Source organism: Rana temporaria, chromosome 3 (genome assembly GCF_905171775.1).
Source record: "Rana temporaria chromosome 3, aRanTem1.1, whole genome shotgun sequence".
In the NCBI taxonomy this organism is placed as follows: Eukaryota; Metazoa; Chordata; class Amphibia; order Anura; family Ranidae; genus Rana; species Rana temporaria.
In genome coordinates, this window is record NC_053491.1 from 41,446,328 (window position 1) to 41,464,900 (window position 18,573).

At 49.9% G+C, this 18,573-nt stretch overlaps 1 long non-coding RNA gene across 1 annotated transcript in view; it reads left to right on the forward strand.

Annotated features, from left to right (window-relative positions):
• Nucleotides 1-4,106: 4,106 nt before the first annotated feature.
• Nucleotides 4,107-18,573, forward strand: part of LOC120931213 — a 61,526-nt gene continuing 47,059 nt past the window's right edge. The window contains exon 1 of the long non-coding RNA XR_005747842.1: nt 4,107-4,395. This is a non-coding gene — a long non-coding RNA (uncharacterized LOC120931213). The remainder of the gene's footprint in view (nt 4,396-18,573) is intronic.

Genomic DNA, 18,573 nt, shown 5'->3' on the forward strand with positions numbered 1-18,573 from the left:
TATATGTGGTCCTGCCTTCCAGGTATTAGGTGCGAATGTTCACCGCCAGCGGCTTGCTCCCGCTGTGATTCTACACAGCGGGAGCTGATCAGTGGGTTCCCCAGACCCGATGTCCTCCAGCACCCTCTGATTGTTCTGTACACGGGCAGAATGCCGATCTGCCTATGTAAACAAGGCAGATCGCCGTTCTGTCAGTAAGGAAGGCATTGATTCTGCGTTCCTGCAAAGCACAGACACAGATCACACGACGCAACGCAGAGAGGCAAGCATGGAATTCACAAAGCACTTGCTCCCAACGTTGCGCCGGCGTAACGTAAAATCGTAGGCGTAAGCCGGCCTAATTCAAAGTAGGTGGAAGTGGGTGTGATCCATTTAAATGAAGCGTGACCATATACAAATCATGGGCCGAACGAACGGCGCATGCGCCGTCCCGTGGACGCATCCCAGTGCGCATGCTCAGAATCACGTCGAAAATACTCCCTAATATACGTCGAATCACTGCCTACAACGTGAACGTAACCTACGCCCAGCCCTATTCACGTACTACTACGTAAACAATGTAAAATACGACGGCTGTTCCCTGGTCCACACCTTAACATGACTTACACCTGCTTTATGAGGCTTAACTTTACGCCGGACGTACGACTTACGTAAACAGCGTATATTAATGTGCCGGGCGCAAGTACGTTCGTGAATCGGCGTATCTCACTCATTTGCATATTGGAATCGAAATTCCCATATGCCTCCAGCGTAAAATATGCGCCCAAGATACGCCGGCGTAGGCAAGTTAAGTCGGTCGGAAGAAGCCTATTTTCAGGTGTATCTAGTTCCATGGGCACAGCGCATAGATACGACGGCGTACATTTACACTTACGCGGCGCATCTCGAGATACGTCGGCGTAAGTGCTACGTGAATCCGGGCCATTGTGTTTTTTTTCAAAATTGTCGCTCTTTTTTTGTTAATAGCACAAAAAATAAAAACCACAGAGGTGATCAAATACCACTAAAAGAAAGCTCTATTTGTGGGAAAAAAAGGACGCCAATTTTGTTTGGGAGCCACGTCGCACGACCGCGCAATTGTCAGTTAAAGCGACGCAGTGCCGGAGGCTGAAATTTCGCCTGGGCAGGAAGGGGGTGTATGTGCCCAGTAAACAAGTGGTTAAGGACTGTCATAGCCCTCTAATATGTTGGATTTAGCACATGTGATTACGCTTATTGCTATAAGTTTCAATACTTTGCACTTGGGGGTATTTGTGGCTTTGTTATACATTGTATATCCAGGTTGCACCTTCCCATTTAGTGCACATTAGCACCAATTTGTACTAACCACTTTAGTTGTATAGGCAGGCTGGTGTTTGATTTCACATTTTATTCTATTTGTTTTAATTTTTCATTATAGTATAATTTATTTAATTCAAATTATTCTAACCAGCTCCCCCACCAATATATTTTGTTAGATATATTTTTTCTCAACTTGTATATATTACCAAAAATTGGGTTATATATTGTGTTTTTTTTGCATTGAAATTAATTAAAGTGTATTTTTTCCAAAATAAATTGTATTTGAAAAAACAGTGCGCAAATACCATGTGAAAAATTGCAACGATCGCCATTGTATTCTCTAGGGTCTCTGCTAAATATATATAAAATGTTTGGAGGTTCTAAGTAATTTTCTAGCAAAAAATACATATTTTTTCTTGTAAGACTTGCTCTTCAAGTGATTAAATTTGTTCAAATCTGCAAAATTTTTTTTGCACACCCATTACCTGCACAGGCAATTTTTGCTAAGACCCCTTTCACACTGGGGCGGTTTGCAGGCGTAATTGCGCTAAAAATAGCGCCTGCAAACCAACCTGAAACAGCAGCTGCTGTTTCTCCAGTGTGAAAGCCCTAAGGGCTTTCAAACTGGAGCGGTGCGCTAGCAGGACCGCTCCAAAAGTCCTGCTAGCCGCATCTTTGGAGCGGTGAAGGAGCGGTGTGTGTAACGCTCCTTCCCATTGAAGCAATGGGAGACTGCGGCTATACCGCCGGCAATGCGTCTCTGCAGAGGCGCAATTAACCCCTTTTCGGCCGCTTGTGGGGGGGTAAAACTGCACCTCTAGCGGCCGAATATGCCGCAATTTCAACGGTAAAGCGCCGCTAAAAATAGCGGCGCTTTACCGCCACCGCACCTCCTGCCCCAGTGTGAAAGGGTCCTAAAGGTGACTAACTAATCAATTATTGATCTCTGAACGGTCTGACAGACATTGACACACTGGCAACAGTTAATTTAAACCTTGGTAAATAAATATGTCTCCCTCTCCAGTTAGAGGTCTCTAATTGGTTACAGATAAGCTCTCACTGGACAGAATGGGGCTCATCCCCAGAGATAAAGGGGAGTTCCGCCCCCAAAATTTAAATATGGACACTTACCTGTCCAGGGCACCTGCGATGTCGGCACCCAAAGCCGATCTCTCCCTCGGCTCTCGGGTGCTGCCGCCGCCATCTTCTGTAAGGGAATATGGAAGTGAAGCCTTGAGGCTTCACTTCCTGGTTCCCTACTGCGCGATTTAAATGGTCCCTGCTGTCTTCTGTGACCTGTGTGTCTCCCAGAAGACAGCCAGAAGGGGGACGGAGGAGTGGCCGGATATGGCATAGATATCCGCGGATACTGCAGCTATCTATTCCCGGAAGTGGGAGCATATACCTGGATTATACAGGTATCTGCTCCCCCTCCCCCATGAACGGTGCCAAATGTGACACCGGAGGGGGGAGGATTCCGAAGAGCAGAAGTTACATTTTAGGCTCCATTCACACCTAGGCAGACAAATTCGCGGCGTTTTGTCGCCGCAAATCGCGGTACAAATAGCTGTGTTTTGTACCGCGATTTGCGGCGACAAAACGCCGGTATTGTCCGCCTAGATGTGCCCCAGATTGACCCCCTCTATGGAGATGCCTCCCATCTCCTAGCCGAACGCCGAAAGCCGCCTGAAAAAAAGGTCCGGGACCTTTTTTCAGGCGGCAGGCGTCCGTCGTTCGGCGTGGAGATGTGAACCATCTCCATAGAGGGACATGTGTTTTCATCCCTCTGGCGGCAGCGGCGTAGCACTACAGGCGTTAAAACGCCTAGATGTGAATGGGGGCTTAGGGTGGAACTCCACTTTAAGCCTGATACAAACGGGCTGAATATCGACCAGTTTAACAGAAACCATCTGACATTCGGCCCATGTGTACGGCAGGAAGCTGGCCAAATGTCTGGCTTCTGTCAAAGGGACATGCCCAAAAAAACATTGGCCGATCGGTATCAGATCGGCACTCTCAGCCAATGGCTGGTGTGTTCTGGAGGGGGCAGTCCCTCTGTCAGAACACAATAGCCCAGTGGGGAGATCGTTGTACTAACATCGGATTGTTAGTACTATGGCTCCTCCACAGTAAGGATAAACGAAGAAGGGGGTACGCGGACGTCTTGTTTTGCATTTTACGTAAACTGACTTTATATAGCGAAATACAGTACTTAGAACTCCGTCTTAGGCTGCATTCACACCTTGGCGTACCTAATCGCGGCGTTTTGTCCCGCGAATTGCGGCGAAATTTGTGGCGTTTTGTACCACGATTTGTGGCGACAAAACGCAGCGATTGTGAATGCAGCTTACCCCCAGGTCCACATCTCCTATGCCGAACGCCGCCTGAAAAAAAGGACTTGTTTTCAGGTGGCAGGCGTACGGCATTCGGCGTGGAGATGTGAACAGGGCAATGTAAAATCATCCCTCCAGCGTCTAGGGGGCTGCTGCGGCGTCGCGCTTCAGGCGTATATACGCCTAGGTGTGAACAGAGCCTTACAGTTTAGATGTTGAATTTTAAAAGCAGCGAACTTCTGTCAGATTGACAAACCTGTAAGATCAGCACGCATGCCGGCAGCTTTTGAAATTCAACATCTAAACAGTAAGTATTGTATTTGACTGCATAAACTCAGTTTACCGTTAAAAAAAAAACGTGTAGAATTTAAAACTCTGGTGGGTGTAGCAAAATGTCCGCTTACCCCCTTCTCTGCGTAGCCTTACTGTGGAGGCATGCGGGGTGTAGCAAGATGGCGGCGACGAAACGTCACTTGCGTGGCACTTTCTGGCGGGAGACGAGGAAGGAGGAGTTCTCGAAGATCCGACCCATGAGCTGCGTAGAGACAAGTCACAGCGGGGACCGTTCGAAGCCGGAGAGGAGAAGGACCGGGGAGGGGGAGAAGATGAAAGGTGGAATCATCAGACACGGAGGAGAGCTCAGACCCTATATAAGACTTCCCGAGGAATCCCAGCACAGGAGATTGTACCGGAGACTGCACCGGTGGCGGAGATTGTACCGGAGGAGCACACAGAGGATCGCACGCCGACTTGTCCCGCAGGTCGGAGAGGAGACAGTCAGGTGAGATTCCGGTGCATTGGAGGACCCCGAGCTCTATACTTGCAGGAGATGAGGAAGCGGGTGTGTTCTGGGTGGGGTGATGTTAGTGATATTGATAATATTGGTGATAGTGATGATATTGGTGATAGTGATGATATTGGTGGATGGTACTATGGTGGTGCTTTATCGTGCTGTACATTGAGGTGCAGCAGGTGCTCATACAAAGCAGGTGTAGGACCCTCACACTGTACATGGCTCTGGACTGTGATTCTCCATTGTATGGTCATCTCTCATGTATGTTCGGTTTATTAAGGCTCTCAGCATCCTGGGGGGGAATTTCCTCCATTGCAGACAAGGAAAGTCAAGACAACAGGTGGGTGACTCTGTACATCTGCTTCTCCCTCCACACTCCTCCATACTTCTTCTCAGCTCAGAGCTTGCTGTGCATTCCTTCCTAATGACTTAAAGCGGGAGTTCACCCATTTAAAAAAAAGAAAAAAATCTCCCCTTAGCTTCCTGCTCGTTCGGTCTAGGGGAATCGGCTATTTATATTAAAATAGGTGCAGTACTTACCCGTTTTCGAGCTGCATCTTCTTCCGGGTATGGGTCTTCGGGAGCGGGCGTTCCTTCTTGAGTGACAGCCTTCCGAGAGGCTTCCGACGGTCGCATCCATCGCGTCACTCGTAGCCGAAAGAAGCCGAACGTCGGTGCGGCTCTATACTGCGCCTGCGCACCGACGTTCGGCTTCTTTCGGAAAATCGTGACGCGATGGATGCGACCGTCGGAAGCCTGTCAATCAAGAAGGACCGCCCATTCCCGAAGCCCATACCCGGAAGCGACGGAGAGGATGCGTCTCGTAAACGGGTAAGTACTGCACATATTTTAAAATAAATTGCCGATTCCCCTAGTAATAACGAGCAGGAAGCGAAGGGGGAAAAGTGCCCTCTAAGGGTGAACCCCCGCTTTAATTAATCACCTCAGGCCACTTTAATCACCTCAGGCCACTTTCACAGCCTATTACCATCCCCCAACTCCCAGACTAAACATGTGACCCAGCATAACGACCCCCCCCCCCCCCCCCACAGATGACTGTGTATTGCGGACAGATGTCCTGATAAGAAGCCCCATCTCACCCCCTGGCACCCCGGGCACGATGGAAGGAGGTCCGCCGTTATCGGACGTGGGGTGGCCCTCAGGCTGGAGTCTTCAGCCACTTTCCACTCTTTGCTCCATTCAGGATGGAGGTAATGATCCCTTTGAGGGGTATGTGGGGGGCATGATATAGAATTATGATCTGATGCCTCCATCCAGTGCCAGGACAAAGTTGTCTAGAGGCCAGGGCAAACTTGCCAAACTGCGTATCAGCTAACCCCCCCCCCCCCCCCACCCCGATGACGATTGTAGTTTGGGGGAGATCTCGGCCACCGTGTGAGGGAAGCGATCTGACCGGTCAGCGGTGGTCGGATCATGTCGGACGATGATCAGGTATTATGTCCGCTCTGTCCTCTCATCGTCTTATGGCAGCGCTATTATTATTATTTAGGTACTTATATAGCGCCATCAATTTACACAGCGCTTTACATATACAATGTACCGTATTTATCGGCGTATACCGCGCACTTTGTTGCCGTGAAATTCAGGGCAAAATCGTGGGTGCGCGATATATGCCGATACCCACTTCCCGCGCTGAGTTTGAACTACTGCGCCGGCATATACCGAGCGCAGTATAGTCGGGCAGGCTCGGCTCCTCTCGCAGTCCAGGACGTGACCGCGAGAGGAGACGGCGCAGTAGTTCAAACTCAGCGCGGGAAGCGGAGATCGAGCGGGGAGGACCCCGGACCCGACGAGGACACCACCAAAGCCAATTTTTAGGCAGGAGCCAATTAACCTACCAGCATGTCTTTGGAGTGTGGGAGGAAACCGGAGAACCCGGAGGAAACCCACGCAGGCACAGGGAGAACATGCAAACTTCAGGCAGGTAGTGTCGTGGTTGGGATTTGAACCAGCAACCCTTTTTACTGCTAGGCAAGAGTGCTACTCACTACACTATACCATGTCTTCTCAGGCTGGAGGAGGACCTATTTTTGGGAGCACCTCACACCCCTCCATAGAGATCCAATGGGGCCACTCCTTACCTCTGTGATTGCAGATCCTCTGAGGTGGGACAAGCCTGGAGATCCCAGATAATAGCAATTCTCATCATTGCTGTCAGTGGAAGGAATAGTTCCTCATAAGTGGGGGATTTGGTGTCCCAATGGCCAGATAAATGCAAGCAAAGGGCCACGTTTGGCCCCCGGGGCAGCAGTTTGGAGACCACTTGTGTATATTGTAGTGGGAATGGTGGCACGTCACCGCAGTGCAATGATGGTAATGACCTCAAATCACCTCAGGCCACTTTCACATCCTATTACCATCCCCCAACTGCCAGACTAAACACCAGGCACACTAGTGCCTCATCATTGGGCTGTAATATATATTTGTAGTCAGAGTCCTCACAGAGGAATGCGACACCCTAACTACCCAGGCCTGAGGTGTGCCATTGGCCTTGCTGGTCAGTATGCCTAAAAGTGGGCATACCCTGAAGTGATAGTGAAGAAATAAATGATGAAAAAAGACAAAATTTAAAAAAGGTGGAACGGGTGGGTGGGTACCCAGAAACCCCACCGACGCCGGAGATTAGAGGGGAGGAGGGATAAATAGCCCTCTGACTCCTCCTACAAATACAGGCTAGCCTGTGGCTAGCCTTCCCACTTGTAGTCGGAGTCCTCACAGAGGAATGCGACACCCTAACTACCCAGGCCTGAGGTGTGCCATTGGCCTTGCTGGTCAGTATGCCTAAAAGTGGGCAAAAAGACCCGGAAGTAGGTGTGATAAGTAGAAGGGCATGAACCATCTGTCTGATAGAGTGACGCACGTCCGGACGGCCTCAAAGAATGGCTCCGACAAGCACCCGTTACGACAGAAGAAACCAGCGTCCTAAGAACTGAAGATTGGAAGGAACCCCATCCGCTGGCACTCACGAAACGGCCCAGAAACCAAATGACTGTCCCGTGACTGATAGGCTAAGCCTTCCTCCAGAAAGCACAGACCTGGGAACAACTGCTAGTGGCTAGAGGATACTTGGGGGAATGGCACAAGGGCAGACCTGAGGAGCCCTGTGAAATAATGCAAAGGTTGAACACCATCCAATGGACGCAGACTGGTGCCCTGTCAAACACCCCCAACCCCTGACCTAACAGTCCACACCTGGTAAGGGGACGTGAGAGGGAGAGATGCCAAAAAAGGACAAACTGATAGGAGGGAAGGGGTAAGGGAGCCGGATACCCGAAAGATGAGTTGCTGATGTTGACGGATGAGGCCAACACGCTGTAGCGACAAGCAACGATACGCAGACAGAACCAGACATGGACTGACACATCCTACCTGAGTGTCTGTGACACCCCCCCCCCCCCCCCCCCCCAGGAACCAGCTGGGAATTGGACAAAGAAGCCTGGACTGACGCACCTGTCCCGACGATCCAGCAACCTATGAACAAGAGAACAGTACCAAAAGATATCGTCCCAGACAGGGCTGTGGAGTCGGAGTCGGGGGAAATTTTGGGTACCTGGTGTCGGAGTCGGCAAACAATGCACCGACTCCGACTCCTACTAAATTTAGATTGGAATAAAAAAAAAAAAAGCAAGTTTAAATGTCCCAATTCACAAAAAGTTATAATTAATGACTTCTCTACTGTAAGAATAAAGACCAATGCATGCAGTGCTTCACGTAACCGCAAAACAAACACGTTAAGTGACCGTGAAGAAGCATGCTTTTCGTGTGCTTCACTATATGGCACGCAACGCACAATTAGGAGCTGCAATACTTATACTTTCCATAGTGTTGTGTTCTGCTTTTACAGGGAACGCAGCGTCCATGTGTAACCTAGCCTCTCACTGATAAGGGATTAAATAAATATGTTTTTTGCAGGACTAGAGAGTGAGACACTTGTATAAGTGAAGGGAATGGAGGGCCAATAGTTCAAGACTGAAGCTGTAAACCATTGGAAAAACTGCTGTCATTTAGCTAAGGCTATAAAAACTTGTAAACTCCGATTGTTAGCTTAAACTTTAAACATGACTATGGGAAAAAAATAATAATAAAACTTTGTTTTCATTGTGTTTGTCTTTTGCTTAAACTGTGCAATACAGTAGACTGTTGGCTTCCCAGCCAGTAGTCCTGTGGTAGGTTGCGTTTCTTTCCCTCAAGGAATGTATAAAATACATTTGCATATTAATACCGGGGAGTCAGAAGTACATAAAACTGAGGAGGAGGAGTCGGAACATTTATCTACCGACTCCACAGCCCTGGTCCCAGACCCCTACCATTGCGCCACGAAGAAGCGCCGACTCTATGGACGAGAACCCTGATAAAATTATCCCTGCAGGAAAAGGCCAGAACATGCTCCAAGCTGGTATGATAAGTAGCTGGGATGGAATTGGACACAAACTGAACACGTACCGCCTACCCTGCTGTGACCAGAAAAAGAAAACCCCTAGTCGACTTACAGCTCTGCTGAGTCAAGTATGGACCAACCCCTGAGCGACGGAGTACTACCATGCTCTGCACCCCCACGTGGAGTAGCTGGGACGTACCAGAATGTGTAGCCCCCGAAACGCGCGGCACGCCCAACCCTAGGGACACAGGAAGGAAAAGACAACAGACAACCACACATGAGACACCCCCCCTCTGTACCTGCCTGGGCCAAAGACGTGAGCAGAAATGACCAGACCTCAGCGCGTGAATGACCCTGATGACAGCTCCCACCCAAGTGTATGAAGTAAGTGAGCCCGAGTAATCTGCCACGCAGAGACAGGTAATTAAAAACGAAACACTCAGGGCCGATGTACCCACAGACCGTGGTGGGTAGATATATAGGCGTGAGAATGAACGTGCACGTATGACGTATGGTATACAGGCGAGAAGATTGTGGTCAGCAATCATTTAAAAACGAAACCTCAGCCCGTATGGATCTGTAGACGTGACAGATCCTGAGATGCGCACCCTGGCTAACTATACCCAGAAGAACAATATGACGAGACAAAGAAAACAAATAAAGCTACAAGGCTGTTTGTGTGCCGTGACTGCATAGCACCGACAAACTATGTGACCAAACCACGCTGGAGTAGAACCCCCAACAGAAACACAACCCCCTCTGTGCCTACCCAAGTATGAAGACATGGCAGAGACGAAGGGACCCCAGCATGTGAACGAACCTGACGACCCCCCCGGTGAATAACGTGAGTGAGCGCAAGTGACCTGCCGCATAACAGAACACTGAGGACCCGTGTATCCACAGACCGTGGTGGGTAGTCCTGCCCGTGAAATTAAATGCAAAGCAATGCATGTTAAGACGTGACGGGCGAGAAGATTGAGGTCAACAATCATCTGGAAAACGAAAACCTCAGCACGAATGGATCTGTAGACGTGACAGACCCCGACATGTGAGCCCTAGCCAACTGGACCAGGAAAGCAACCTATGAAAAAATTATGAGACATGGTAACGAACGAAGATGGAACGGCTACTGGTGTAAACTGAACCTGTGTGACGACAGAAACACGCCATGACAGAAAACTGACGACAGAGCAGTGATAGCGAAAAAGCGCCATGACAGAAGCATGACGCTGACCGCACCGCTATGACAGGAAACCTACACAGACTGAATCGCTATGACAGAACACGCTAAGACAGGAAACATGATACTGGCATGACAGTGACGACAAAAAACATACTGCTGACAGAACCGCTATGACAAAAAAGATACTGCTGACAGAACCGCTATGACAAAAAACATACCGCTGACAGAACCGCTATGACAAAAAACATACCGCTGACAGAACCGCTATGACAAAAAACATACCGCTGACAGAACCGCTATGACAAAAAACATACCACTGACAGAACCGCTATGACAAAAAACATACTACTGACAGAACCGCTATGACAAAAAACATACTACTGACAGAACCGCTATGACAGAAACATACTACCGGCAGAAACATGCTACCATCAGAAACGCTATGGCAGAAACATACTACCGGCAGAAACGCTATGGCAGAAACAACTGCTGACAGAACCGCTACAACAGTACATATTATGACCGGAACCATGCTGCTGACAGAAACTGCCATGACAGAACACACTGCTGACAGAACCGCCATGGTAGTACAATGACAGAAACATGCTACTAACCACCGCCATGAGATGAACAATGTGAGGCAAGAATTATGTGATGACCCCCCACCCCCCTCCCCTTGAACTGTGACCCCCAAGGAAGCCTGACTAGCACGCCAGACTCCACCAGCTTGGCCCCCTGGCTCATAGAGCTGTGCCAGGGCACAACAAGGAATATGTGAAACTTGCAAACAGTGTTTGCAGTTGTCTCCCCTGCCAGACCGCATGCCCGCGAAGAAGGACGGACAAGCGGCCCCTCTCTCCGCGCGACCCAGGAGGAGTGGGTAGCCCAACAGCTGATGCAGGCGAGCCTGGAAGGAGAAAGTGGATGGATGGAGCAGCAGTCCCCCCCCCCCCCCCCCCAAGCTGTGAACTGCCGGCTGGCACTAACAGCTGCCTGCATGCAGCAGTACGCAGATGGATCAGCAGCAGGGATTGGCCGATGCGCACCGGTCAGAGTGTGCCCCTCCCCGAATAACGGGAGAAGCGGCGGGCGGCCTCACAATGCTGGAGCCCTGGCAGCGTGTGTAAGCGCGGTCCCCCCTCCCCCGGAGCGAGTACCGGGAGAAGCGGCGGGCAGCCCCCTCACAATAGCTGGAGCCCTGGCAGCGTGTGTAAGCGCGGTCCCCCCTCCCCCGGAGCGAGTACCGGGAGAAGCGGCGGGCAGCCCCCTCACAATAGCTGGAGCCCTGGCAGCGTGGCCCCCTCCCCCGGTGCGAGTACCGGGAGAAGCGGCGGGCGGCCCCCCCACAATAGCCGGCGCCCTGGCAGCATGTGTAAGTGCGCCCCCCCCCTCCCCCGGCGCGAGTACCGGGAGAAGCGGGCGGCTCCCTAAAAGGCAGGTGGAGCCCAGGCAGCGTGCAATGCCCTGTAAAGTGGTGGATGGCCTGGCGAGAGCTCCGGGACTGCGGGCGGGCGCCCCCCCCCCCCCCCCAGCTCGGCGTGAGAGCCAGTAAAAAGGGGGGCCGTGCCTGCGTGTAGCCAGGTGAGAATTGCACTGCAGACTCCGAGCAATGTGGACGTGGGAGCGCCCCCAACCCCCCCTAGATGCAGCACAAGGAAAGTTAGACAGGTAGCGGGCGGTCCCCCCCTTGATGAAGTCCGGCATGAGCCCTAGGAGAGGAACCATCACACGTGCAAGAAACCGGAAGTGACACAGCTACCCAGAAACCCCACCGACGCTGGAGATTAGAGGGGAGGAGGGATAAATAGCCCTCTGACTCCTCCTACAAATACGTGTATGTGTATGTATGTGTGTGTGTGTGTGTGTGTGTGTGTGTGTGTATGTATGTGTGTGTGTGTATATATATATATATATATATATATATATATATATATATATATATATATATATATATATATATATAATAAAATTAGTTTGATAAATTTGCTTGGAATCTAGGAGTCAGCTAAAAAAGTTAGGAGCCAGAAAACGCGCCCTGTCCTGATGAGCTTGTGCGCAGAAGCAAACGTATACGTGAGTTGGGCCTGCATGTGTAAACGGTTTTCAAACCACACATGTGAGGTATCGCCGCCATCGTTAGAGCGAGAGCAATAATTCTAGCCCTAGACTTCCTCTGTAACTCAAAACATGCAACCTGTAGAACTTTTTTAAACGTCGCCTATGGAGATTTTAAAGGGTAAAAGTTTGTCGGCATTCCACAAGCGGATGCAATTTTGAAGCGTGACATGTTGGGTATCAATTTACTCGGCGTAACATTATCTTTAACAATATAAAAAAAAATTGGCATAACTTTACTGTTGTCTTATTTTTTTAAATAAAAAAAGTGTATTTTTTCCCAAAAAAAGTGCGCATGTACGACTGCTGCGCAAATACAGCTTGACAGAAAGTATTGCAACGATCACAATTTTATTCTCTAAGGTGTTAGAATAAAAAATATATATGTTTGGGGGTTCTAATTAGAGGAAAGGAGATGGCAGTGAAAATGGTGAAAAATTACACATTAGAACTGCTGTATTACTTGTAACGCCAACGGCCACCACCAGATGGCGCCAGGTCACAGAAGGCAGCTTGGGACTTCACAAGGCAGCGGCGTCAATTACCAGCCGTCGCGGTAGCGCGACGGGGGAGCACGGAGACACAAGATCCTGTGCCTCCCCGCAATAGCGACCTGGCGCCCAGATTTTGTCCAGCCCTGTGTGTGTGTGTGTGTGTGTGTGTGTAAATATATACTGATGAGGGCTGCAATATATATATATATATATATATATATATATATATATATATATATATATATATATATATTACATACACACGCAGTGATGGGACTGGGCTATACTATATTCAGACAGTGATGGGACTGGGCTGTACTATATATACACACACAGAGTGATAGGGACTGGGCTGTACTATATATATTAGGGCTGCGCATCTTCACCGGTCTCACGATTTGATGCGATTACGATTATCAAGTGTACGATTCGATTCCGCGATGCATCAAGATTACTGCGCACGGTTTTCATCTGTTCTACATGCAGAGAAAGGTTTTTAAGAAAACGAAACAGCAGACAACTTAAAGAGGAGCTCCAGACTGACCCCAAAATACTACAAGAGATGGACAGAGACTGTGGACAATGATACTAGAGAGGATTAGAGACTGTGGACTAGGGTTGTCCCGATACCAGTATCGGGACCGATACCGAGTTTTTGCGGGAGTACTTGTACTCGCGCAAATACCCCCGATACCTAAATAGAATACTTCCCCGCCGCTGCATCGCGCCGCCGAATCGCACCGCATGGGTTAAACGGCGTGCGGGAACATCACAGCTTTCATTTGAATAGCTGTAGTGTTCCCGCGCGTATAGACACTCCCCCTTGCTCGGGATTGGATGGGTGATCGTGATCTGTCCAATCCAGAGCAAGGGGAGTGTCTATACGCGCGGGCAAAACAGCTATTCAAATGAATGCTGTGCTTTTCTCCATGCGGCGGCGGCTAAGGTATGGGGGACATGGCTGCATATGTGGGGGAAATGGCTGGAGGGACATGGCTGCATATGTGGGGGAAATGGCTGGAGGGACATGGCTGCATATGTGGGGGAAATGGCTGGAGGGACATGGCTGCATATGTGGGGGAAATGGCTGGAGGGACATGGCTAGAGGGACATTGCTGCATATGTGAGGGACATGGCTAGAGGGACATTGCTGCATATGTGAGGGACATGGCTAGAGGGACATTGCTGCATATGTGAGGGACATGGCTAGAGGGACATGGCTGCATATGTGAGGGACATGGCTAGAGGGACATGGCTGCATATGTGAGGGACATGGCTAGAGGGACATTGCTGCATATGTGAGGGACATGGCTAGAGGGACATTGCTGCATATGTGAGGGACATGGCTAGAGGGACATGGCTGCATATGTGAGGGACATGGCTAGAGGGACATGGCTGCATATGTGGGGGACATGGCTGCATTTGGGGACACATTTAAAAAAAGTATCGGTATTCGGTATCGGCGACTACTTGAAAAAAAATATCGGTACTTGTACTCGGTCCTAAAAGAGTGGTATTGGGACAACCCTACTGTGGACAATGATACTAGAGAGGATTAGAGACTGCGGACAATGATACTAGAGAGGATCAGAGACTGTGGACAATGATACTAGAGAGGATCAGAGACTGTGGACAATGGCCCAGATTCAGGTACATTTGCGCGATATTTGCGGGGGAGCAGGGCAACGATTTTGCCCTGCGCCCCCGCAAATATTTTGCGCTGCCCTCGATTCACGGAGCAGTAGCTCCGTAAATTGCGAGGGCGCGCCGGCAAAATTGCCCGGCGTAAGCGCGCGCAATGTAAATGATCCCGCCCGGGGCGGGAATCATTTAAATTAGGCGCGCTCCCGCGCCGAGCTTACAGCGCATGCTCCGTCAGGAAGCTTTCCCGACGTGCATTGCGGCAAATGACGTCGCAAGGACGTCATTTGCTTCAAAGTGAACGTGAATGGCGTCCAGCGCCATTCACGATCCACTTACGCAAACGACGTAAAATTTGAACGTCGCAACGCGGGAACGTGGCCATCCTATAGCATTGGCTGCGCCTGCTATTAGGATGTGTAACGTTACGCGAAACCCGACGTATGCAAATTACGTAATTTGCGTACGCAGGGCCCGCGCAAGTTTGTGAATCAGTGGTAGTATGCAATTTGCATACTACATGCTGATCACAATGGGAGCGGCCCACGCAAGAATGCAGCCTAAAATCTGCGTGGCATAAGAGCCTTATGCCGCGCAGATTTTAGCCTGCAGTCGGTGTAACGAGGTTCCTGAATCAGGAGCACTCGTTACACCGGAGCAAGTAAGCACTTGCGCTGCGTAACCTATGGTTGCGCGGGCGCAAGTGCTTCTTGAATCTGGGCCAATGATACTAGAGAGGATCAGAGACTGCGGACAATGATACTAGAGGATCAGAGACTGCGGACATTGTCCCCATAAAGTCCTGCCAAACGACAATGTATGCCATGTCATAAATTATGGTTTATGTATGTCTTATTGTCTTAGTGATTGATTCACATCACAACTTCATTGATACCTTTTTTTTTTTTGTATGATTTTTAGTTTTGCTCATTACTGCCACACACATGCAATGCATGGCTGCATGTGTGTGGCAGTGGTGAGCAAAAGGAAAAATCAATTTCAAATCAATGAAGTTGTGATGTTAATCAATCACTAAGACAATAAGACATGCATAAACCAGTGTGCCATCAATTGCTGCCAGTGTGCCAATTCCATCAATTGCTGCCAGTGTGCCGCCACTGTGCCATCAATTGCCGCCAGTGTGCCCAAATTATTGCCCATCAGTGTGCCATCAATTGCCAGTGTGCCACCAATTGCTGCCAGTGTGCCCATAAATTGCCACCACTGTGCCCATAAATTGCTGCCACTGTGCCCATTAGTTGCCGCCACTGTGCCCATTAGTTGCCGCCACTGTGCCCATTAGTTGCCGCCACTGTGCCCATTAGTTGTCGCCACTGTGCCCATTAGTTGCTGCCAGTGTGCATCCCCCAAGTAGACGGCGATGACATCTCTGCTGGTCTCTGACTCCTGTCACTGTTCAGCTGCATTAGCGGGGGTGGGAAAAGAGGCACGGCTAACGCCCACGGCTTCCGTCGGCTGCTTTCATTCAAAGGGCATATAGCGGCGCGCAGGTGACGTCATCATAAAATCGATTAATGCAAGTCGTAGCATCGATGCCGCATCGAGGGTGGTCGAATCTCGATGCTACAATTAATTTCAACACCCCTAATATATATATTGTAAGGTTCGGTTCTGGTTCCGTTGCCTAGGCTGGACCTTGGACCGGTGGATGTGTAACCCCCTTCACCGGTGGGACAGTCAAGACACACACAAGATATGCTGTATCAAAGATTGCAACTTGCTATATTTTGTCACAGAGTATTTATACATATGCAGATGTTCCCCTTTTTTACAAGTTTCAGAGAATTGGGGAACAAGTTACTTGCACCCAGGATGCCTGCGGCTGAGCTAGCCTTTGACACGTCTCACACTTACACAACCACAAAGCTAAATGTCAGCAGAATAACTAGAATAATCATGTTAACAAAAAAACACATATTGCAATGTCTTTAAGAGACTTATCTTATAAGCAAAATGGAACCCAAATCTAAAATGGAGTAACCAATGTCAAGAATATAACATTTCATTATTTCATATTCCATATATATATATATATATATATATACACACACACACACACACACACAGTGATAGGGACTGGGCTGTACTATATAATAGAGGTCGATCAATATTGTTTTTTTTCTCTTATCGTCCATGGACGGGGACAGCCTTCAAAGTCTTGACATATGGGTTATGTTCCTGTTCATAGGAGAGGACTAGGCAGAACATGTTAGATATTTAAATACACGTTACTTTAACAGAGTTGAACAGCCTTGCCCAGGGGTGCGGTCCCTCCGGACATAACCCTCCTCCCTGCAGCATCCAGCCTCAGTTTTTTTTTCTGCCTAGCAGAGAAGGACGTGGCTCCCTTTGGGCCCAGAGTCCTGAAGAAACTTTTAATTTAATTAAATTTTTGTGATTCTTCTATCAACTGCCGGCTGGGTGACAGGCCGGATATTATAGATCCTTGTAGTCTCCCCAGTCTGGCCATCGAGCTTGAGCAGTCCTTAGCTAAGCGCTGGGTCGGCCACGACATACACCATGGCTCCAGAGGTTGCCGGTGAGCATATGCTCCGGGGTCCACATATGACTGGGCTGCTGTTTTCTCACTCACAGTGGACCGGGCCGATAGCTACTCTGTATAATTGGTTGTGGGTCTGTCAGGGACGCGCCAGCATGTCCTCGCAAGGATGGGTAACTACGGTTCCTCCTGCCTCGGCAGGATGGAATAGCTGGGTATTCCTGGGATTAAGGGGTTCTCCTGTCCTCCCTTTCCCCTCCTGCCCTAGGGCCCACTGAGACCGGGGTGTACCTGTGGGGGGCCTCTGGGTTTCTGTGGGGTCCGCTTTCTGTGAGGGGGGGGGGGGTCTGTCTCCTGGGAAGTCTCTGCACGACCTTCTCGTCCACACCCGGGGCTCGATTTCTGGAGTGGGTTTTGGCCTCTAGCACTGACTACTGACTTTCTGAACGGAGCACACACCCCCCCCCCCCCAGTCGGTGCAGCAAGGAGCCTGGACTTAAGTGTTTTTCACTTGGTCCCTGAGGGCTCAGTGGGGTGTTAATGGAGTCAGTATCTGGCCTTTCTTACCCTACATTGCCAGAGGCCGCAAACGGTGCCCCTGCACCTACGGTTCCCATGGATACACTGTTGGCAGTCCTGGAATCATTTGTTGCCAGGGTAGAAGCGGCATAAGGGGGGTAAAAAGTACCCCCTCTCTCCCCCCCCGCCATATTCTGGGGAATGCTCTGACTCAGATTTGGGCCTGGCTGCGGCTCAGGCCCCCGGTTCTGGTATGTCAGAGGATGCGAACCAGTACCTCCCTGGTGAGGAGGACCCCTTGTTTTTGGTACCTTGCTGGACGACATTATTAAGGATGTCACTGGAGGTAAGAGCACTCTCCTCCCTCAGTCCACCAGAAGTGGTGTTTTCGTCAGTTAGGGCCCACGGGTAGACCCTCCCAGGCTGACAAAGGCTCAGCTGGGGGACCGAAACGTCCCTGGGTGTGGAAGCCGAACAAACCGGCATCCAAACCCACCACCGCATGAAGTTTTTTTGCCCCCGCCCGACTCATAGGTGGTGGGACGGCTTCGCAGGTTCACAGCTCGGTGGACCTCCCTGCTCTCCGACCAGTGGTTCTGTGAGGTGGTCTCTTCGGGGTACAAGATGGTTTCTTTCCTGTCCGCCGAACAGATTCTTTACCTCAAATCTCCCTCTCCTTCCGGCTCGTCGGTCTGCCCTATTGGTGGCAGTGCAAAACTTACTGAGTTGCGGGGTAATTTTACCTGTTCCGCAGGACGAGAGGTTTCAAGAATTTTATTAAAATCTGTTTGTAGTCCCGAAGAAGGACAGGGTCTGTCAAATCTTGGACCTCAAAGCCCTAAATGCCTTTGTGAGAGTACGGAAGTTCCGCACAGAATCCATTCGCTCAGTGGTGGCTGTGCTCCATCCGGGGGACTTTCTGGTGTCCTTGGACATCAAGGATGCATACTTGCATGTCCCAATTTGCGCAGGACACCAGAGGTTTCTGCGCTTTGCAATAGACCACTATCGGTTTGTGGCTCTTCCCTTTGGCCTAGCGTCAGCACCAAGAGTTTTCACCAAGGTGCTCGCACCCATTCTAGCTTTGCTGACACAAGGCATTGCCGTCGTGGGCTACTTGGACAATCTTCTTCTGAGAGCAGCTTCTGGCTCAGAATTAGAGGTGGATGTGACTATTGCCGGCCAGACCCTCTGAGAACTCGGGTGGGTGTTAAACATCCAGAAGTCGGTCCTGGTACAGACTCTTCAGTCTGCGGTGAAGCTATTGGCATCCCACAAACGGTCGTCTCTCCGT